The following is a 24,908-nucleotide window of genomic DNA, read 5'->3' as shown; positions in this document are numbered from 1 at the left end:
AATAAAATAAGAAAAGGAGAACAGTTGCTAACAAATTGTGATCGTTACCTTGCCTTTTGAAAAAAAAAAAAAATCACCCTACCTAACAACAGAAATGTCTCTCACTGAACTAAAGCAATGCAATGGTTTAGAAAACATTCACTTATCTGTGATTGAAGCTTCAAGTCAAAGCATATATGGAAAGACATCTTGGAAATATTTTCCATCGTAGCCTCCCTGGGATGAATCACACTGGTGTCCTTTAGGATGCCTTCCTTCAAAGGTTCAACAGATTCATGCTCCAAGGTTAACAAGTAAGACCTGTTTTGTTTCATTCACAATGATTTTTCTATTTCTCATCGAGTTCTTAACATACTTCACTAAGAAGCCTCCACTGGCACTCCAGGTCAGTGCTGCTATAGTTCAGATGGTCCAAATTAGATTAAAGGAATAAAAAAGTAAAAAAAAAAAACAAGTAATACCTTCTAAATGCTGAAATAAAGTATCAATGTCTGGGGTTTGGTGTAAAAGTCATTTTTAAAAAACTATGTTCTAGGATACAGATGTGTATCTACATATATGCTGAACAAATACCAGTTGTTTACCACGGAGACATGGTTGTTTTTGTTTTTTTTTTTTTTTTTTTTGAAGAGTTTCATTGGAGGAATTCTTGTACTGTTCAGAAGGTTTGGATGACTAAATGCTGCCCCCAGTTTATTGGGGATGGATGTCTTACAAGCTCTTTCTACATTTGCCTTTTTTTTTTTTTTAGCTTATTCCATTTAATTTGCAGAGTGCTGACAAATAGACAATGAATCACAATTTCAGGAAGGCAAAGATAAAGAATAATATTCTAAATTAGATAATGTCCAAGCTTGGAAGGCTTATGCAGTAAAGAGTTTTATAGCCACAGGTGATTTTAGCACATGTTGAAATATTGAAGAGGAAATGTTTGTATTTAGCAGATATTTGGAGGAAAGTGAAAAAGTGAATAATATAGATTTTTCAGACTTTTTAGGAATATGTTGCCGTACAGCCTATGTTGCACACTTTCAAAATCTTTCTTTTCTCAAAAAGCTCAAATTTGGCTTTCAAAGTTTTAAACACTATCAACACCAATATCTGACCCATTAGAATCTTGGCATCAGACGTTCCATCATCATAGTCTTGAAGTTCACTTTAAAAACTTTCTATGATTCGCTTTCTGCCCATGGACGCTGCAGAGTAAGCATTGTTAAAGTGTCTCCTCCCACTGCTGTCATGACTAAGTCAGAGTCTCCTAAAGAGTCTGAACAGTTGCAGAAGTTCTTCATTGGAGGTTTGAACTTTGAAACAATGAATGAGAGTCTGGGGCGGGGGGCATTTTGAGCAATGGGGAAGTCTTATGGATGATGTGGTAAAATGAGAGATCCAAACAGCAAGCGGCTCAGAGACTTTGGGTTTGTGATGCGTGTCACTGCAGAGGAGATGGATGCAGCCATGAATGCAAGGCCACAGAATGTGGGTGGAAGAGTTGTAGAACCAAAGAGGACTGTCTCGAGAGAAGATTCTCAAAGACCTGGTGCCCACTTACCTGTGAAAAAGACTTGTTGGTGGCATTAGAGAAGACACTGAAGAACATCTAAGATGATTTTGAACAATATGAGAAAATTGAAGTAATTGAAATCATGACTGACTGAGGCAGTGTCAAAAAGAGAGGCTTTGCTTTTGTAACATTTGATGACCATGACTCCATAGACAAGGCTGTCATTCAAAAATACCATACTGTGAATGGCTGCAACAGTGAAGTAAGGAGAGCTCTATCTAAGCAAGATATGGCCAGTGCTTCATCCAGCTGAAGAGGTCAAAGTGGTTCTAGAAACTTTGATGATGGGTCATGGAGGTGTTTTTGATGTGAATGACAACTTTGGTCATGGAGGAAACTTCAGTTTCGGTGGACAAGGTGGCTTTGGTGGCAGTAGGGATGACCATAATGGATTTGGTAATGATGGAAGCAACTTTGGAGGTGGCAGAAGCCATAATAATTACCAAATAATTTTGGTAATCACAACAATCAAACTTCAAATTTTGGACCCATTGAAAGGAGGAAATTTTGGAGGGAGAAGCTCTGGTCCCTATGGTGGTGGAGGCCAATATTTTGCCAAACCACGAAACCAAGGTGGCTATGGCAGTTCCAGCAGCAGCAGTAGCTATGGCAGTAGCAGAAGGTTTTTTTTTTTTTCACTTAGTAAAATGTGTTTATTTTTTTTTCAATATATGAAATTTATTGTCAAATTGGTTTCCATACAACACCCAATGCTCATCCCAAAAGGTGCCCTCCTCAATACCCATCACCCACCCCCCCTCCCTCCCACCCCCCATCATCTACATTTGCCTTTTTAACAGGAGGCTCATATAAGAAATTAAGTTATTATATGAAGAACAGAATATGAAAGACCATTCAGGCTGCAAATGATGCCACTTTGGATTTGGGTTTGAATTGTGCTAGCTGTAGGACTTTAAACAAGTTACTTAACCTTTCCAGGCCTCAGTTCCTCATCTAAAACAAAAACTCCAGCGCACCTGGGTGGCTCAACTAAGCATTGGACCTCGGCTCAAGTCACAGTCTCATGGTTCATGAGTTTGACCCCCATATTAGGCTTGCTGCTGTCAGTGCAAGGAGTGGGTCTTCTCTCTCTCTCTCTCTGCCCTTCCCCCACTCTCTCTCAAAAATAAACTTTAAAAAAAAAAAATTCCTTTTGTAAATTCCGAAGAGTGAGATAATCAAAGGAGAAGAGTGGTTGGCTCATAGAATACACTCAATAAATCTTAGCTACTATTATTGTTATCATTGTTAGTATTGTTACTTGGGAAAGGAAAAAAGAAATTTTTCATGAAAATCAGATCTGCCAACCAGACAAAAGGTTCTTAAAGAGATATAAAAAATAGGCCAAAAACTTTGAGGCCATTTCTTGTCCTTCAAGACAGCACAAACCTGAAAATTGTGTCCTTCTATTACAGTGTTTATCAAACTTTAATATGCAATAGAATCACCCCCATGATCTTGTTAAAAATGCAGGTTTTGATTCAGTAGGTCTGAATGGGGCTAAAGATGCTGTATTTCTTTTTTTTAATGTTTATTTCAGAGGCAGGGAGGAAAGGAGGCAGAGAGCTAACACGCAGCAAGCAGGGAAGGGGCAGAGAGAGAGGGAGACAGAGAATCCAAAGCAGGCTCCTCACTGTCAGCACAGAGCCTGACTTGAGGCTCGAGCTCACAAGCTGTGAGATCTTGACTTGAGCCAAAGTTGGACACATGATCAACTAAGCCACCCAGGTGCCCCAAGATGCTATCTTTTAATTTCATTTTTCATTTTATGTTTTTAATATGAGATTTATTGTCAAATTGGTTTCCATACAACAGCCAGTGCTCATCCCAAAAGATATGCTCTTCAATACCCATCACTCACCATCCCCTCCCTCCCACCCCCCATCAACCCTCAGTTTGTTCTGTTTTTAAGGGTCTCTTATGCTTTGGCTCTCTCCCACTCTAACCTCTTTTTTTTTTCCCTTCCCCTCCCCCATGGGTTTCTGTTAAGTTTCTCAGGATCCACATAAGAGTGAAAACATATGGTATCTGTCTTTCTCTGTATGGCTTATTTCACTTAGCATAACACTCTCCAGTTCCATCCACGTTGCTACAAAGGGCCATATTTCATTCTTTCTCATTGCCACATAGTACTCCATTGTATATATAAACCACAATTTCTTTATGCATTCATCAGTTGATGGACATTTAGGCTCTTTCCATAATTTGGCTATTGTTGAGAGTGCTGCTATAAACATTGGGGTACAAGTGCCCCTGTGCATCAGTACTCCTGTATCCCTTGGGTAAATTCCTAGCAGTGCTACTGCTGGGTCATAGGGTAGGTCTATTTTTAATTTTTTGAGGAACCTCCACACTGTTTTCCAGAGCAGCTGCACCACTTTGCATTCCCACCAACAGTGCAAGAAGGTTCCTGTTTCTCCACATCCTCGCCAGCATCTATAGTCTCCTGATTTGTTCATTTTGGCCACTCTGACTGGTGTGAGGGGATATCTGAGTGTGGTTTTGATTTGTATTTGCCTGATAAGGAGCGACGTTGAGCATCTTTTCATGTGCCTGTTGGCCATCTGGATGTCTTCTTTAGAGAAGTGTCTATTCATGTTTTCTGCCCATTTCTTCACTGGATTATTTGTTTTTCGGGTGTGGAGTTTGGTGAGCTCTTTATAGATTTTGGATACTAGCCCTTTGTCCGGTATGTCATTTGCAAATATCTTTTCCCATTCCATTGGTTGCCTTTTAGTTTTGCTGATTGTTTCCTTTATTGTGCAGAACGTTTTTATCTTCATGAGGTCCCAATAGTTCATTTTTGCTTTTAATTCCCTTGCCTTTGGGGATGTATCAAGTAAGAAATTGCTATGGCTGAGGTCAGAGAGGTCTTCTCCTGTTTTCTCCTCTAGTGTTTTGATGGTTTCCTGTCTCACATTCAGGTCCTTTATCCATTTTGAGTTTATTTTTGTGAATGGTGTGAGAAAGTGATCTAGTTTCAACCTTCTGCATGTTGCTGTCCAGTTCTCCCAGCACCATTTGTTAAAGAGACTGTTTTTTTCCATTGAATGTTCTTTCCTGCTTTGTCAAAGATTAGTTGGTCATACGTTTGTGGGTCTAGTTCTGGGGTTTCTATTCTATTCCATTGGTCTATATGTCTGTTTTTGTGCCAATACCATGCTGTCTTGATGATGACAGCTTTGTAGTAGAGGCTAAAGTCTGGGATTGTGATGCCTCCTGCTTTGGTCTTCTTCTTCAAAATTCCTTTGGCTATTCGGGGTCTTTTGTGGTTCCATACAAATTTTAGGATTGCTTGTTCTAGCTTCGAGAAGAATGCTGGTACAATTTTGATTGGGATTGCATTGAATGTGTAGATAGCTTTGGGTAGTATTGACATTTTGACAATATTTATTCTTCCAATCCATGAGCACGGAAGGTTTTTCCATTTCTTTATATAAGATGCTATGTTTCTAATGAGCTTCTTGGTGATGCCAATACTGCCAGATCATACTTAGACCAATAATGAAAGTTAAGGCAAGTTCTCTCCTCTCACCTTTGCATACCATCATGTTTCCAGTAGATGATGATGACACTTGAATCCAAGTCTAATCGCTAGACTGGAAGATCTTCAATGTATATCTGAGTGGACCAAAACTTCAGTTTTCTTGTATACCCTTCTTAAATACCATATTCTGATCAAGAACTACTCAAAATGTTTCTCCCTTACCCCATTAAAAATGTGTCCTGAAGTTTCCACATTAAACCATTAGACTGTATTTCCTCCTAAAGGAACTATTTTCCAAAATAACTTATAGCACAGAAAAGCTAGTAATCCTAAACAAAATTGGGTGTTTGGTTTCTAGTTAAAAGGCACAGCTATTTCCCAAATCCTTACCTACTGCTCTAAACCTAAACAGAAATAATTAACCTGCCAGCTTTTCCTGGATTTTACCAAAAAATATAAAACAGCATTTTACAATGTGACAATGTACACATGTATACTGTACAACAGGTTGACATTGACATAACCTATTAATAACATTTAATATACAAATAGAAATGGTTTACTTATTGAGAGAGAAGGTATAGCTTAGTAGTTAAGATTATGAACTCTGGAGCAAGGCTGCCTGGATTCAAGTTTTGACTACACAACTTAGTTCGAGTATTTATAGACCACTACCACAAAATGCCAGCCAGTGACTTATAAGCAACATAAATTTATTTCTCACAATTGAGAAAAAAATGATTTTCATGGCTGAAAGTCATGATGAGTGGGCCAGCACGGTCAGGTAAGAGCCCTCTTCCAGGCTACCGAATTCTCCTTGTAACCCCACATGCCCTTTGGGGGCAAGGAAGTTCTGTGGGGTCTCCTTTATAAAAGCACTAATCCCAGGAATGAGGACTCCACCCTCATTACTTAATCATCTCCCAAAGTCCCCACCTACTAATACCATCATCTTAGGTGGTTAGGATTTCAACATACAACCTTTTTTCGGAGGGGGAAAACCAAGAGGGGAGAGGACACAAATTTTCAGACCATACATAGCAACTACTCATTATATCTATGACAATGACAAAGCTACCGCACTTCTGTGCCTCAGTTTCCCCAACTATAAACTGAAGACAGTAATAGACAGTAATAACCCTAACTCAGAGTTATAAGGATTAAAGTCAATGAGTTAATACGTATCGAGTGCACACTATACTACCTAATAGTAAGTGCTGAGTGTGTTAAGTAATGTTTCTAAAATTGTGACAGCATTTTAATACACAGTGAAGTTTAATAGAATATAAACCTACATCAGTTAATATCTTACTCATTGCAAACTCGATAGTTTTCTATCCTAAAACTTTTCTTCTAGCTTTTCTAGTATCCCAACAGCTTACTTTCTTGTATTTTCCCTTAGCTTCCAGACTTCCATGTTAAAATTCTTTTGAATTTAAAACCTCAGTTCATACAGCCTCATCAAGGCAAAGATTTCATTAAAAGAAGACAGAAATTACTCACTATTCCAGGTTCCTAATGATACCAAATATAGTCATGGGCTTTAATTGTGCTCATAACCAAACATTTAAGAGCTTAAAGCAGAAGGAGGCATTTTATAAACGCATAGTAATTCTTCAAAAGTTCAGGTGTATCGCCAGAAAAGTCTCCAGACTGGAGCTCCACAGAAAGAAGTATCAAGTTATTCAAGCTTGATTATTTGTTTTTGTCCTCCCCAAACTCATGAAAGATTATTGCCCTTCAACATGTCATTGTATAGTCACCTTCCTCTTTAGGCTGAAACCTTTGGGAGTTCTAGAGACCCTAGTAAAGACAGAACCATTTTGCTTTGCCTACATTTAGGCAACTGTACTAATGTGTATCCTGTACATTCCTATGAAATTATAGAAGACTCTAAACATCTATAAAAGCTGTACATCTTGGCTACATTGGGGAAAGAAGACCTCCCATTAAAAAGGTTCATAATCCTCTTCATGTTTTAATCCTCCATTCTCATCAACAACAAAACTCATACTACGGCAAATAGGAGGGATATTACCATGAGAAAGAATACTAAGAAACCATACCCTTCTTCCATGACATTCAGGCCTTGGAAGACCTGCTTGCCTTCTTGCTTCCAGTATCTTGTAGCATCTAGCACTCATGCATGAACAAAGAACAGTGTCCAGGTGGACGAAAGCTTTACTTGACATCTTGAAACAATATTATTTCTCTGATTTCTGCCAAAGACAACATGTCAGAATATGGGAAAGATAGAGACTACGTATTTTAAGAAAGAAGAAAACAATTTCCCTTATAAACCCATATGAAAATGAAGGAATGAGAATTACAGTAGTCTAATCTGTAAGACCAAAAAAATTCTACTCCAGACATATTTGACTTCAGACAACTTGATGTTTAAGAAATCGACTCTGTGTCAACAACACTCAATTTTTTTTAATGAGCTAACTTAAGCCCCACTAACCAGGTACCCAGTTTTTGTTTAATTGTTAGAAGCTGTTACGTTTTCTTATGTGCTTTCAGTTTCCTTTATGTTGAAACCCACAAAATTACTCTAAGACATTAAAGAATCTTTGTTTTCTGTGTTTTGTTCAGGGATAAATAAATCCCAAGTGCCTAGAACATTGCCTGGCTCTACCAGTGAATGAATCCTATTTCCGTCAGTGAAAGTACACTGATGTGCTTATAAACATTCAAGAGTTTGGAGGTAAAGCACATGGCATATTACAAACACAAGGATGAGACAGTATTCTCTCAACTTTCGGAAAAATTATCCTACAAGTGGCTCCAGGGCACACAGGTGAGGTGATAAATAAATAAAATTATTTATTTATTTTATTTAATTACTGATAACAGATATTATAGTCTATGGTCCACCTCACCTTCCCTCCTGAAATGCTGGTTAATATGTTGTAGCATATGAGTTCTGGAATCACACGTGGTTTGAATTCTGGCTTTACAACTCACTATGTGATCTTAAGGAAAACAATTACCTTTAAGAGCCAATTTTCTTATTTGTGGTATCGAGATAATGGTAGTTCCTGTCTTCTAGGACTATCAACAAGAATTCTACTAAATATATACAGACAGAGCTCTTAGTGCCTACACATAAAAAACACTAAACATACATTTGCTGTAATTAATAATAGCTCCCCAGAAGCTACATTAGATGGACCCAAATATTTAACTGGGGTCTCTCTATACTTGGACACAAAAATGGGGAAAACGAAAAGATACCATCTTTTGAGGTATTATCGAATTATAATTACCTTTAAAAAAGGGGCGCCTAGGGGCGCCTGGGTGGCGCAGTCGGTTAAGCGTCCGACTTCAGCCAGGTCACGATCTCACGGTCCGTGAGTTCGAGCCCCGCGTCAGGCTCTGGGCTGATGGCTCAGAGCCTGGAGCCTGTTTCCGATTCTGTGCCTCCCTCTCTCTCTGCCCCTCCCCCGTTCATGCTCTGTCTCTCTCTGTCCCAAAAATAAATAAACGTTGAAAAAAAAAATTAAAATAAAGCTACTTCTTCAACATGCACAACCAAACATAACCAAATAGAGCACATAAACACCACTATTCCCTGGTGCACAAGCATAAAGATTTTATAGGTGAAATTTTCCCACACATAAAACAACAGTTTAGACACAGTACAGTCAACATAACATTCATTACACAACACTGGCAACGTTGACTGGTCTCATAAAATCTTTGCCTGTGTGGATTATCAATTGTATCATCTTCAAAGTTTTATACTTGGCATATCTCACAATCTTATTTCTAGGAGATTCTCTGCCATACCTTGGGTCTTTTCATAGCTGTTAACCAGTAATTTGTCTTTAACTTAAATTCAAATAATCAACTGCCACCATTTCTGTCATTTCAGTATTTTAGCCTACGTTCTTTATTCAGGCCTATAATGATATCAAATACAGAAAATGTGATATAACTACCTTTAAACAGGACTTATTCTTGGGATAGTGTCTGTTAATTTACTAGACTAAATAAAGCCTGAACCCTACTTCTGCATGGCTAACCCTCCTCAGCCTATTTCTAACTTCCCTCAAAAACCTCTCACTGGATACATTTAGACTCTCTGTGTACCCCATCTCCCCCTGGCCCCAGAAGGACTACTGCTCCTACTGCTTCTTAGGAGGATATTTTTTTTTCTTTTTAAAATTTATTTATTTTGAGAGAGACAGGGCGAATGAGTGCGCATGAGCAGGGCAGGGGCAGAGAGAGAATCCTAAGCATGCCTTGCACTCTCAGCATGGAGCCCAATGCAGGCTCAAACTCAGGCATGAGATCATGACTTGGTTCAATTCTCAACTGAAATCAGGAGTTGGCAGCTTAACCAATTGAGCCACTTAGGCACCCTGAGGCATTTTCATTTACCACGAACTAAACAGAGACTTTGTGTTCATTGCCTCATTTATGGTGGAAAGAGAATATATGTTATTTGGCTAAGGGTAACATTATCAATAAATACTGAAGCTGGAATTTTAGACTAATAGATTCCAAAGACCATATTTTATTAGATTAAGACAATATTCTAAAACTTCTACCCAAGTATCTAATCCTGTATAATTAAAAACTGTAAGTCAATATTTTACTCACTTATAGAATTTACATGGGTTTTAGAACCAGTCTGATTAAATGATTTACATTCTTTATTTGCAGGAGAAAGGCAGTGTTCAATTCTGCAATTTCCTGCTATTGGTTTTTCCCCCAGCATTTCAGCAAAATGCTATTTATTCAACTTGAATATGTAAAATTGATATCCTTTACACAGCAACCTTGAGTATCATTATTTGTTTTGGAACATTATGTAACAGAATTGTAAGATGCCATTCAATGTAACACATGTGAATGGAAACAAATTTAGAATAAAATAAAATAAAACTCAGCTTAAACACTGGAATTCATCAATAGTACTACTGATTAAAGAACTAATTTTCACTGTGTTTTTTCACGGTTTTCATTCTTTCCCTTAATACAGTTGACCTTTGAACACAGGTTTGAATTTTATGTGTCCATTTATACACTTTTTATAAATATAGAAAAGTACTCTGAATGTATTTTCTCAGCACTTTCTCTCTAGCTTATTTTAAGAATACAGCAAATAATGCATAAAACTCCACAAAATACATATTAATAAATTGTTATCAGTAAGGCTTCCAATCCTCAGTTATTCAATTTGGGAGGTGAGGGGTCAAAAATTATACATGGATTTTCAACTGTGCAGGAGGTCAGTGCCACAGCCACCACCCCCCCCCCCCACATCATTCAAGGGTCAATTGTATTTCTTACATTCTACGGTAGCAGTTCTAAATATCTGGGATGATGATGAAATCTAAACATCAGAGGAAGGCTATAGACATTCCCTTTAAAAATACACAAAACAAACACATACATATGAATACATACCACCGTGTTTCATATAATTTTAGGGAATGTTTATCAGAATCCTTTTCCCAAGTTTTCAATGAGTTTGTATTGATAGGAAGTAGTAGTATCTAGATTTATGTTATCCATGCAGAAAAATCACACCTGGCTGTAGAGTTTAACAAGATAAATTACTAGCTACTTGAGAAATAACTAGCTTGTAGGCATAAAAAAAAAATAAAAAAAAAAAAAACACCTTATCAACAAGATTACTTCAGCAAATCCCAGGGTCATATATGTGAAATCCCCATGTTACCCCCTTGGAAAGTAGAGCTTCATTATCTATGTCTGAAGAGCTTGTCTTCCAGCTATGACTCCAGAAGTGGATATATAAAAGATGATTTCGAACAGTTGTAAGAGAGATACATACTCAACCCTAAGCTGATACTCATTCCGTTTCATGGAGAAAACAATACTCAAAGGTTTAAACCCAAGGTCATAGCTATATTCCAGAGAATTCAAATGTTGCCCCACTTTCCATACTCTGTGGTTCATAGCTTCAACAGTTGCTTATACCAAAGCTATTACAATTACAGAAAGGTATTTAAAAAGGACCATCAGAACAGGTATGTTTAATCCTTTTGCCTCTCATGCTTAAATTCACATTCTTTTAATTCTCTAAGTTATTTTCTATTAGCTTAATTTACCAAAAGGTGATTTGGGACAAAGAGATGATTAAACTAATCCAGGTTGAAAGAAGGTGATTTAATTATGAGTCATAGAGCCTCGTTCCCACAGAAAAAAAAAATCGGAAAGTAGGTGAACATTTAGATAATTCAAAAATAATTATATACTTCTAGTATATAATGTAAAGTTGATTATCTAATGACCAGTGAGCAAATTAGATTATGCATATGCTAACATTTCTTTTCCTAACCTGAAGTTCTATTTAACTATTTCCATTGATTAATAATATTTCACCAGTAGGATATTTAGAAACCTAGCCATTATCTTCAGAGAAAGCAGGAAAGGGGAAGAAAGAAGTTAAATGGAAACAAATACAACAGCAATTTCTCATGTGGACAGAGTATTTTTTTTAATGTTTATTTATTTTTGAGACAGAGGCAGAGCATGAATGGGGGAGGGTCCGAGAGAGAGGGAGACACAGAATCCGAAGCAGGCTCCAGGCTCTGATCTGTCAGCACAGAGCCCGACGCGGGGCTCGAACCCATGAACTGTGAAATCATGACCTGAGCCGAAGTCGGACGCTTAACCACTGAGCCACCCAGGCACCCCTGGACAGAGTATTCTAATGTACTAACTGGAGACCTAAGAATGGTAACCATCAGCTAAATAAACAATTAAGCTTAAAACCTAACTCTCAGCACAGGTAAAATTATCCCCAAGTTTTGTTGGATTTTGGCCTAGGGGGGTTTCTAATTACTATTTATCAGCTCTATAAATAACACTATTTATTACGACCTTTACTTATGTATATAGATACATTAAAAATTTATAGTCCTATATTTTCACCAAAATTTGCAAAATATCTTGTTTGTAAAACTATGTTGACCTGAGGCAGCCTGTGTCACACCATTAGTGATGACTGAATGTCAGTTGTTCACCTCAGACTGGTTTCCAGATCTTTATCACAGTTTAAAACTTCAGTTTCTTCAAACTACCTCAGCTGATCCTCATTCAGTTTAACTCTAGGTCTTCTACTTCCTCCACTTCATCCTGCTCCCTCTCATCTTCTCACCTCTTTCTTAAATCTTTCACTGGCTACCTAAGCTAATTCTTGACAGAAATGTGGTAGTTCTGTTAATTAGCATTCTCAAAAACACTGTGGTATGGGTGCTCCCCTTGTATTTAAAACACTGCTAGATGTCTTTGTGAGAAATAAAGAGCTCTCATCCATGTTCCATGAAAATTAGATGAGGGAGAGTTCATAAAATTCTGCAAGTTTGGAAGCACTTAAACTGGGACAACTGCACATGGTGATTTTGACCTAAGAAATGTATAGAACAGATTCTACTGGCCTCAGATGAAATGGAGGTTGGGGCCAGATGTGTACAACTGAATCTATTGCCAGTTAAATCAGTTCACCTGGAGAGAGTGGTGAGCCTTAGACCTCTGGAACTGGTATGTAGGTTACTCCTGACTCTGGGCACCAAATATACATTTGTACCATCTCATGAGGGACTAATTATTCAGCAGTGCCCAACCCTCACCCACTTATAGGCAGCCACATCAAGAGTATTGCAGGAATGTTATCTTTACTTTGTTTATTCCATGCCAGAATCTATTTTGTTCAAGGTGAATGTTTGAAAGGAAGTTGTACAAGTTCATAGAGAAGGACACTGCATCTTTCTATTCCGCTCTTTCACTGCCACCCTTATCCACTCTTCAGTCATGCTGTAAAATATGCCAAAACCATGAGGCCCGTTCAATAGACAAGTGGATCCAGACCTATCTTTTTCTGAATGCCTATAATGCACCACAAGACTACAAGACTCATTTCACCTTTACTGCTGCTTGATGAGCTGAAACTCAGGCATGCCAGAACCTTCTGAAAACATGGAAAGCCACAAAGCAGTGTCACCTGGATGAAGGAAAAATGAAAGCCTCCCCAGGTAAGAGAAGCTGGAACTTCAGAGTAGAGCTTAGCACTCTAAAGCTAGAGGAATTTCCCTTCCAGAAAAGACTTATTATAAAACTAATTACCAAAAGTGAAAAAAAAAAAAAAACGAATTTCTAACTTTGCTTTTTACCAGACATGGTAAGAATTTCTAAAAATATACAGAATAAGAAGTAGGAAGCAAAATCAGAAAACTTACAGTAGAAATTTGCTACCCTAGGGCACTGAATTGAGTCTTCAACGGTCTGTGAGGGTAAGAGCATCAGACCTCAAATGGCCTGGAACTTGAGCTCTTGAGCTGTGACCTCAAGAGGATTACTAAGAGTCATCACTCTTCTGAAAAAGATGAAGGTGTAAGGCACAACCAACATAGGAATGGGTACTAATCCTGACAGTGAAGAGCCTTAAGTGTGCAAAGTGCTCATAAAAGCTGAGTGGCATGAGGTAACACATCCAGCCAGAAAAAGAGGGCACAAATAGAAGGGAATACAGTAGTCTTCCCAAAGTGAAAGCCACAGGCTGATTGGTATGCTCTAATGCATCTGAAATTGCATGAATATAGAAATTTCTATGGTTTCATGTTTCCTATTCTGTGTGATTTCATCTACAGTTTTGACTACATACCATATGCTGAAGCCTCCCAAACCTACATGTCAAGCCTGTTTTATGTCTCATTTTCTAACTTGTTTAGCCAGCTGTTCAATATATTCATCATTTCTCTGTCATATCAAACAGTATTTCTGTACCTGATCTCATCACTTTCACCCTGCCCATATCTAAATGCTCCTTAATATTAGTTTGGGTTCTCCAAGAAGCAGATGCTACATAGGGATTAGAGATGCAAGAGCTTTACTGGAAACCCCTGTTAAGAAAAGATGGGCCCAGAGTAGGCAGAAGACCTTTCAGACCACAGTGTAGGTCTGAAAATGTGAAAGGAAAGGATGGAGAAAAAATCGAACAGAAAAAGCCACACACTGCAGTGCAGTTCTGAGAGTCTTAACCAGGCAAAAGGCAATTCCTTGAGCAAAAATTACTGGTAGAAAAGTCCCACACAGGCAGGAAGGGCCTGGATCCAACACAACCATAGTCACCAGGCATTGGCTAGTAGGGGCTTAGTTATCCTTTGCACAGCCAATCCAAAAGGTGCTACATAGTTGGAACCGTCAGTCACTATGTACCTTGTAACAGGTACTCTTAAAGGGACATGGAATGATGCATCTCCCTTGTCTTCACATTTCTTATTTTCTTTTACCTTGTGGTCCTGCCATCCTTCCAATTTACCCTCATTAGGAACCATTAACCATTTAATTCCTCTCCTACCTCCCAAATTCATAAATTTGCTTTTTAAGCATTTCCCAAATCCATCTTCTCTTCTCCATCCCCACTCCATTTAATCCTGTTCAAATTTTCATTCTCTACTGCAACAAATTCTAACTCCTTTACTCATTTTATTCCCCCCGAATCCACCCAACACATAGGTTTGCCAGAGAAATATTCACGCACATTCTTACCAGGGTATATAAGATCCCCACAGCCTAGGACTTCTGCCTTGTCTCCAGCATGGTCTCCAGTCTTCATGATCCAGAGACATTAAATGTTGTTTTGCACCTCCATGTCTTATGCTCTAATTTTTCCTTCTGCCTAGTATTCCTCTCATTTCTCCATTCCTGGCTCATTTCTAAAAATGTTCATTCTTTAAGATTCAGCTCAAGCATGATTTAATCTAGTAAACTTTCCCTGACCACACTGGGTCATATGTATACTCTAAGTTCACATAAAACCCATGCAATTTCTACTTTACATTATAAATATTTGCATCTCGAGCCTCCAAAACACCAAGTTTCTTCAGGGCACTTACTCACTTTGGAGCAAAAGCTTCAAGGTTTATTATTCATCCATATATTCTCTACACCTAGAAAAGTATCAGTATAGGGGGCACCTAGGTGGCTCAGTATGTTAAGCGTCCAACTTTGGCTCAGGTCATGATCTTGCAATCTGAGTTTGAGCCCTGCATGGGATTCTGTGCAGAAAGCTCAGAGCCTGGAGCCTGCTTCAGATTTTGTGTCTCCTTCTCTCTCTGCCCCTTCCCCACTTGCACTCTGTCTCTTTCTCTCTCTCTCTCAAAAATAAAAACTTTTTAAAATTTTTTTAAATAAAATTTTAAAAAATTATATAGGTGCTTAATATATATGGTTAAACAATTTATGGAAAGAGAAAAGGACTGAAAGGAAATCCCTCAAGAACTATTAAACTGCTCAACATTTCCAAATTTCTTTGTCATAGCAAACCAAATTTGTCAAGTGCTATAATTATCTTCTATTTCAACAGTCCTGTAAAGTTCCCACTAGGCATTATATTTCCACTAGGAAATTGAAGATCAGTGAGGTCAAATAAGGTTTTGAGATTTAACCCATCATTTGATTCCAAAGGCTTTTTGTCATCTGTTCCCCTTCATAGTCCAATTTAATTCCAATGACTAAATTCGATGGTAGAGTCAACTCCATGGTATAGTCACCTCCAATTACACTCAAAGGCATTAAGTGCCATACTGGAAAAGTAGGGACTTTAGAATAGACTTGGATTTGCCACTTACTAGCAGTGAGCATTGAGAAAATTATACCAACTTCATAATGTTCATTTATTTTTTCTGGAGAGAAAAAAAAGAGTATACCAGTACCTATTTTGCAGGGATCCTTTTAAGGACCATGGAGAACAGATATATACCACCTAGCATGATGCCTTGTGAGAATTAAACATTTAATATATAGTTGGCAATGGTGGAATGGATAATTTCATCCAGACACAGCAGAGCTACTAATAATCAGAGAAATGGCCCACCACATTATATTCCTGCTCTGTCCCACCCTCAGAGATGGTAACAAAAGACTATAAACAATGAGTCAACAGTCCAGAGGGCAAATTTTAAAAGACAGACTTTTGTAACCATCAATAGGTTCATTAAATCTTTGAAGATAAATATAGCTAAAAACAATTGTCTGAAGATATATTCTTCTGTAATATAATAGGTGTATAGTAGACAATTATAAACCTTTTTTTTTTTCCTGTGCCCCTTGCTCATGGGGAAAATATCTTTTGAAAAAGGTATCTTCTTAGAAATTTGATATTTGGAGTTATCAAAGATACTGCAAAATGGAAGAATCCCCTCGAGTGCATTCTATTCACATAATAAACTAATCATTATTTCAGCCAGGTTATCTGCATATTTCCTGAGAGTATAAGGCTTAAAAAAGGTCTTGTTTCTTGGCGCTTTTCCTTCTTGCAGCAGCCAGTTGCACTGTGAAAACGTAGTCTTTTAGCAATTCATGAAGATGACTAATGAACTCAGGATTCTCACTGTACCCCAATTGTTTATTACCCTATTCCTATGTTCTGTTAGATAAAGAATTTGAAGCCAACTTATTTTAATTTTAACATTTTAATCCAAATCTTGACATCTTCAAAATATTACCAGATCTTTTAAAGCAATTTAAAAATCAATTTGAGAGCAAGTCTACATGGAAAGAGCAAGTCTGGACATGTCCAATTATTCAGTCATTGTTCAAAAATGGAAAGGCAGGCTGATGATACAGACAATTTGTGCAGGTGTGGGAGTATTTTTAATGTTCTACTCTGTGGCAGAAATAAAGTGCAGATTTGGATCCTTCTATGAATATTTCTATCTTAACCTTTTCTGTCCTTTTGTTAAGTAGAAATAAATTATTTACATCTTTGTTAAAGCTTATGAAGAAAGATGAGTAGTGTGATACCCCAAGGATGGCTCATCTACTGTGGTTTTCCTGTTTATAAGATTTGTAAGATGGTTAATTCTGACCTCTTACTGGAAGCATTAAAAAAAAATTGCCCTAAAAATTTCTGCACGCATGCACACTTCCAGACACACACACTTATTCGTTTAAATAATTCATTCCATGTAAAAAAAAAAAAAAAAAAGTTAAATATTTGCTAAAGTGCTGAAGATGTGGTGATGGAATGTTTTCTGCGGCTCATTATGGACCAATTTGTGCTCTATAGAAAGGTTGTCATCAGTAAAGGATGGCCAAAATGACATGACGAAAGTGCTAACAATTAAGAGTAGAGCAGTTTTATTTCTGTATTTTGGTGGTTATCAATTGTTTTAGAGCTTGACTTGCCACCTTGCAATGAAGTATAACTATCATTTCTAAAGCAGAACATTTTGTTCAAAAGAAAAGCTTGTCTTATAGTTGAAGGTGGTAGATCTTTCCAACTGAGTGCTAAAAGGATTCCAGAAGTGACTACCCAGTGGGCATCCAAAGCTTGAGAACTAGCCATCTGCCCATTGATTAAATCACTTTTCTGCCATAGGTTGATTTATGGGCACTAATTTCCAATCATTCTACAGACCTATATCTGAATCAGGTGATTGTACTCTAATTGTCCCTGTTTGAAAAAACTATTTCTGATCATCTCAATCTCATCAGTTTCAGATTAAAAGTGGTCTTCAGACTAAAGAGCCACACTGCCCATAAATGTCACACAAGCCTAACAAAGATTTGATTTGCTGGAATATGTTTACCTTTATTAATATAAAAGATATAAAATTAATGAAGATAATTTTTCTTTTCTGATAGATTTCAGTGAAAATCGGGACTGTAGTATATTTCCCAAGAAAACAATCCTAGATCAATAGAGTTATCAAATATAAGCAGGGAATCTAGACATTTACTATTGAATGAAATCTTTATTTATGTGTCCTAATTATGGCAAAGTCATTTATAGTAAAAAACTCAACTTTACTGAACACCAGGATTACTGATGTATTTTTCTGATGAAAACATCAAATTTAAAAGTCTACAGTGAGGGTAATGGCACTCTTATAGAGTTAAAGTTAAAAATACAATTTATCGAAGAACAAAAGTCCAAGGTGCCTTTTAACATAAGCAAGACCTTAAAACCATTCACTGAGACACAATTAATTCTAAAAACCAGCTTTATTATATCTAGGTAGTAGCATAGTATTTTAGTACTTCTAAAAAGATATTTTATCCAATAAAGCATTGAGATTTTTAATTAAACCAAGTTTAAAGTAGCATTTGGGCCTAAAATAATAAGCATATCTTGGTGGTTTTTTAAAAAAATCTGTTGCCTTTTTATATGTTGTGGATGGTCAACATTTGCAACTGTATGATTTTCTGGTACTCCATAAAAAAGACTGATTTCAGTTTACTACACTTTATGTTCCTTTTAAGACTGATAGTCATGGAGTCATTGTAATAAATTCAGATGATCATAAATTTCTTCCAGGAATTCTATTTTTTATACATTATGGCTTCCTTGGAAGCGATTTTATAATATGGTACTAATCAATATTCCATTGTATAAGGAACTATAGAACCCCAACTCCCAGGATGTAATTATTCAGTTCATAATACAGATTTACCAATAAATATACTTGAAATGATGCTTGGGAACAAAGGACTTTTAGTAACATGAAAAAGACTTAAATTATGCTGAGGCACAGAGAAATATAATGCGGCCTATGTACACACTTCTCTGTCTGAATGCATTTGAGACTACTTTTGAAGTGTTATCTGTAACAAAGATCCCTTTCAACCTAAGAGAAACATTTGGAATGCTGAGAAATGCAAAAATCAGGCAACAGCAACATTGTCACACCATGTACCATGCAAACAGCATGTGGGGACAGAGGTGTTGTGCACAGCACACTTCGTTAGTTTGGTGAATATCAACTCAGAAATTTGAGTAAGCATTATTAGTCAAATAATTGCCACAGACAAAAATGCCCTTCAGTCTATTATGCCCCCTCTTTCCCTTGGCTTTGGGGATGGCTAACTTTGATTTGCCTTTTATCTAATTCAATCTCACCTGAAATGTACAAAAAAAAATCCAACTATATAAAGCACTATGTTAGTCTCCTAGAAAAATTCAATGAAATATCAAAAATAGTCCCCAATTTTATAATACAAATATTTGACTTCCAGCTCCAACACTGAGGAAAGGTTTCACAGGTGAAGAATTAGTAAGACATTTACTTTTTAAGAGTATAAGCCTCTAGACAAGATCTCAAATGGCTGCACATTGGAATCATCTGAAGAACTCAAAAAATACTGCAGTCTAGGCCTTATGCCCAGAAATCCTAACTGATTAACCTAGGAGATTGAAGACTTAAGTTTCCCAAGGTTATTTTACTATTTAGACAATGTTAAAAACAATTACTCTAGGTCCTTCATTTATTTCAGTGGTTCTCAACCAGGGGTGATTTTGTTCCCTACTCCCTGGGGGACATCTGGCAATGTCTGAAGATATTTTTGATTGTTACTACTGGGAGAGTGCTACTTGCAACCATTGAGTAGAGGCCAGAAATGTTGGTGAACATCCTATAATGCACAAGACAGCTCCCACAAAGAATTATCAGATCAAAAATGTCCATAGAGCCAAGGCTAAGAAACCCAATTCATTCATTCAAGAAATATAAGCCAAAGAACCGGACTCTGTGCCAGATGGTGCTAGGTTCTGGGAACTCAGAACTCAGTCAAATTCTGACTTCATCATATAAACTAGCAGTATCTTTGGATAAGTTACAGAACCCTGCTATCCTCAGTTTTCTTATCTATAAAATAAAAAATATCATTTATCTCAAAATGGAAATTGAATTAGTTACAAGTAAAAACATTAGATAGATGCCCAGTACATAGTGGGTACTTAAAACTTTATCATTGTTGTGGTTTTTTTGTGGAAGTATAGAAGTCAGTCAAATACAGAAGGTAATTCCAGGCAAAGGGAATATTGGGTGCAACAATCAAAGGAAGCAATGACATACCATTTTTAAAGAACTACCCAAAGTTCACTATTGCTGGGCATAATGAGTAAGTTGGGGTTTAGCAAATATCAAAGATGGAGAGATAGGTAAGAGTAGTGGACTAGAGGCAAAAACTCTCCAGTTTTTGCCCCTCCCCATTGTATCCACATATTTTGCTAGGTGTATTTGTAATTCCTTACACTGAAAGTCTATTCCTTGTAACTGGGCTAACATTGTGACTTACTTTGGCTAGTGTAAGCCAACAGAAGTAGCAGTTTGCCAGGACTAAGCCTAAGTGTCAGAAAGCCTGTCAGTTTCTACTTCCTCTTCTGGAATTTTGCTCAACAGCCAGAAAACAAGCTCTGACTGACTTTTTGGATAAGGAGACTAGTGACCTGATCACTTTGTCACACCAGCCAAGAGCCAGCCACTGGGCACCTCCAGCTAACCACAGATGCACAAGATCTAGGTGAGGTGAGCTAGGCCTGAGCAAGATCAACAAACACCCCCTGCTGACCTAGTAGAAAATAAATATTTGTTGTTTTAAGTCACTGAATTTTGGCTTGTTCTTGCAGCATTCTTGCAGCAATAGATAACTGCAGTATCCAGACACAGAAATACCCAGATTATGGGATATCATTATAAACCATGACTAGGAGTTTGAACTTTTATTTTGAACCTAATGAAGAATCACTGAATAACTGTTATCAAGAGACATTTAGGAAGAGTTTTAAGAAAAACTATTCTGGCAGCAAGTGACAGAGGGATCAGAGTGGGGCATGCCTAGAGTGGCAACTGGAGATGAAAAGAATTTGATGTCAGAGTTCCCACTGCTGAATCACTGCTAAATAAGAGAATTAAGAGCTATGAAAAATATTTTTAAAATTTTTTTAACACTTATTTATTTTTGAGAGAGAGAGACAGAGCATAAGCAGGGGAGGGGGAGAGAGAGACACACACAGAATCCGAAGCAAGCTCTGGGCTCTGAGCTGTTTGTTAGCACAGTGCCCGACGTGGGGCTCAAACTCACGAACTGCGAGACCATGACCTGAGCTGAAGTCGGAAGCTCAACCAACTGAGCCACCCAGGCGTCCCAAGCTATGAAAAATATTTAATGGAAAAAGTAGATTTTAAAAACTATGATTTATTAAATATTATATTAGTATCCTCCCCCCAAAAATTCTGGAAAGCTATTAAGTTCTCTAAGACTATTTGATGTCCAATTAACCTTGCTTTTATTTTTTATATGTTAAAAGAGTTGATAACATAGACATAGTAGACCCTAATTCAAGCAGAAGTCCGATGGCTATTTTGGAGATGGTATGGAGACACTTCAGTGAATGGGGATAATAACTTCTAAGTTCCATTTCACATCTCCTTTCCTAGGGTTCTGTTGGGAAGGAGAAGTAAAGTATTCGGAACTGCAGTGCACTTTTCTTTGTTTACAGTAGCCTGCCATCACTGCTGCCAGCAAATTTAGAAGACAACCTTTGGTCTCTGGACAAGCAGGACATGAATGACTGAAACCAATGTAAAGCCCTATGTATACCGATATAGAACACCCTAAGATTTATAGATTTACAGGAAAGTCAGACTATGTGACTTCCAAGGTTCTTAGTGAACAAATCAAAATCAAAAACAGAACTAAGGTCTTCAGTGATTTCCACACACTCCCCCCCTCCCCCGCTATTATATACCCATGCCTGGCTCTTGCTTCAATGCTCTACACTTAGCCATGAGATTCTTTTAGTTTTAGAAAATAACCACTTAGCCTTTACCTAAATCATGATGAACGTTTTGTGAGCCCTTTCTATTCTCAGGCAGATCTTTTTCAATTTCATCTCTATTTCACTCTGCTACCCAGGCCAATGCTCACTTTAATCTTAGATTTTTTTCCTCGTCTGTTTATAAGTTTCTCCTGCCTTTGTGCCAATCAAGTTTGCTCAAAATGTGAATCTCCTCCTTTTCCTATCCAATTCCCAAACCTAGCATTCAAAGTCAGTTTCTACATGGAACACAAACCTTAGCCATCTGAGTGCCTTTAAAATTTCAGTATGCAATCAGAAATAATTTCTCCACACATTTGGTCTGTTTCAATGCTTCCAAAATGACTACAATAAATCTGTGAATCATGTATAGAACATATTTTTTTTCCAGACTATAGTTTCTTTTATTACTTTCTAAGTCTTGGATAATTTACCACCCATCCCTTTCAAAGTACCTGCATCTCTCATGGTAGCAAGTGATACAAACGACACAAGCAATACAGCACACATTTCTCCCATGAGGAATGGGCTCCCTTTATGTACCTTCTCATGGATTAAGCTTTTTTTAAAGGGGTTTTTTTTTTTATTTCCTTCTTAAAAAGGGATAAAAACTTTTAAATTCAGACTTCATTGTCTTCAAAGTGAATTTTTGCTCTATATTGGAGCCTACAAAGTAGTTAAAAAAATTAAAGTTTGCAAGACCCAGAAACATTCTTTGCAAGTTAAAAATATAGTAATCAACCTCATTCACAATTAAGATCATGATACAGAGATAGGGATCAATAATATGAAAAATATAGCATAGTTATTGCCTGCCTTTATTTTTTTGTTTTAGTTTTTGTTATGAAAGGAATATATATTCTTCTATATTCACAATACAGAAAAAATTGGGAGGGGAAGAAGATCAAAAAGGCTAATGAAAGAACAACAAGATGGCAGAGTAGGAGGACCCTACATTTGTCTCCTCCCATGAACACAAATAGATAGCTATCAAATCGTCCTAAATACCCTAGAAATAGACCTGAAGACTGACACAACTCCGCAGATAAAGGGAGAGAAAAGGCCACGTCTAGGATGGTAAGAATTTTGGAGACATGTTTTAGGGAAGAAATGGATCATGGATGCTATGGAGGAGAGGGATGTTGGAGAGGGATGGATCCGTGGTCATGGAGACGTGGGGGGGGGCCTGAGGGAGGAGACAGGGGCGGGGGGGGCGGGCCTGAGGGAGGAGACAGGGGCGGGCCTGAGGGAGGAGACGGGGGGCGGGGGGGGGGCGTGAGGGAGGAGACGGGGGGCGGGGGGGGGGCGTGAGGGAGGAGACGGGGGGCGGGGGGGGGCGTGAGGGAGGAGACGGGGGGCGGGGGGGGGCGTGAGGGAGGAGACGGGGGCGGGGGGGGGGCGTGAGGGAGGAGGGGGGGGCATGTAGTCGATGGGGGGGCGTGTAGGATACGGGGGGGGGGGCGTGTAGGAGATGGGGGGGGAAGGGAGGAACACATAGGAGGATGCACAAGGAGAGTGATTCCCCAAAGTCACTGGCTTGGAAAACAAGAGGGGCTGAATTTCCTGAGTTCTTGCAACCAGCAAAGTTTAAAGCCTGATGTTTTAAGGTCAGTGGGCTTGCTGGGATGGAGCCTGGAGGCCACTGCCTTGCTCCTGAAGAGAAAGCAGGCAAACAGCCCTGGGGTAGACAGTATGGAGACAGTACTCAAAGAATGCCTGGGGCAGAAAGGGGAGATTATTAGCTCATCTCAGAAAGTATCCTTAGGAGGCAGTGTTCAGAGAACAAGGAAGCTGACAGTGCCATTTCCTACCCCCACCCCTCAGCATAAACACAGAGCCACCAACAGGAGGCAGCTCAGGGCAGATGCTGGCTGCCTGGCTTGGTTACACCAAGCCGCACACCACTGTGCTCTTACAGGACTGCCCTTCTTGGTCAAGCTTGCCTCAGACCCCGCATGGTGGGCACCTCCCTCAGAATACCAGCACAAATCCCTGCCCACACCATGTCTCCCAACCAGGGAGCTCTGAAGGACTTCAGTTCTGGTGGAGTTGGTGTCAGGTCTCATTTCACAAGCAGACCAGAGCACACCACATCAGGGGAGGGACTAAACACTGCCCATAGCAGCCAAGGATAGAGCATCCAGGACACAACAGCAGAGCACATGCAGCACGTACCAGACACACTCCCTGAAGTGCCAGGCCCTGGACACTACGTGACCTTTTTTTCATAAGGCCATTACATTCAGGAGCAGGAGACAAAACTGGCTTTTGTAACACACAGAAGAAGGCAGAGACTTAGACAAAATGTCAAGATGGAAGAATTCATCTCAAAAGAACAAGGTAAGAGATCTAAGCGAAAAAGATCTAAGCGATAAAGAAATAATCTTAAAAACAGAAAGACAAAAGAAGTCCTTAACAAAGAAAAGCTCATAAGGCTAGCTGGAGATTTATCAACAGAAACTTGGCAAGCCAGAAGGAAGTGGCATGATATAGTCAAAGTGCTGAATGGGAAAAATCTGCAGTCAAGAATGCTCTATCCAGCAAAGCTATCATTCAGAATAGGAGAGATACAGTTTTCCAAACAAAAACTAAAGGAGTTCATTACCACTAAACCAGCCCTGCAAGAAATATTAAAGAGGACTCTGAGTGCAAAGGTGAGACCAAAAGTGACAAAGACAACAGAAGATCAGAGCAAATCTCTAGAAACAATGACAAAACAAATAGTAAAATGGCACTAAAATACATATAACTACTCTGAATGCAAATGGCCTAAACACCAAAGACTTACGGTAGCAGAATGGAACAAAAAACATAACTCATCTATAAGAGACTCATTTTAGACCTAAAGACACCTGTAGATTGAAAGTAAAGGGGTGGAGAAACATTTATCATGCAAATGAATGTCAAAAGAAGTATAAGTAGTAATACTTATATTGGACAAACTAGACTTTTGTTGCTTTTATCCTGCATTGGTATCAGGGTAGTACGGGCCTCATGGAATGATCTTGAATGTGTTCCCTCCAGTACGCTATTTGTCAGATTTTGATAAAGATTGTGATTTTTTTTTTTAAATAAAATTTGCCAATGAAACCATGTGGTCTTGGGCTTTTCTGTGCTGGGAGATTTTTGATTCCTAATTCAACTTTCTGTTACTGTTATTGGTCTAAGATTTCCTACTTCTTGAATTCAAGATCCATGATTCAATCTTGGTAACATTTTTAGTGATTATCTGATTTTTCCCCCTAAATTATCTGATCTGTTATGTAATTGTTTACAGC

At 38.3% G+C, this 24,908-nt stretch overlaps 1 pseudogene; it reads left to right on the top strand.

Moving 5' to 3' along the window:
* Window positions 1–1,071: 1,071 nt before the first annotated feature.
* Window positions 1,072–20,509, top strand: LOC123583718 (annotated as a pseudogene).
* The last annotated feature ends 4,399 nt before the right edge of the window (window positions 20,510–24,908 follow it).

The sequence above is a fragment of the Leopardus geoffroyi genome, chromosome B3 (genome assembly GCF_018350155.1).
Source record: "Leopardus geoffroyi isolate Oge1 chromosome B3, O.geoffroyi_Oge1_pat1.0, whole genome shotgun sequence".
In the NCBI taxonomy this organism is placed as follows: Eukaryota; Metazoa; Chordata; class Mammalia; order Carnivora; family Felidae; genus Leopardus; species Leopardus geoffroyi.
This window is presented reverse-complemented; position numbering and strand designations above follow the sequence as displayed.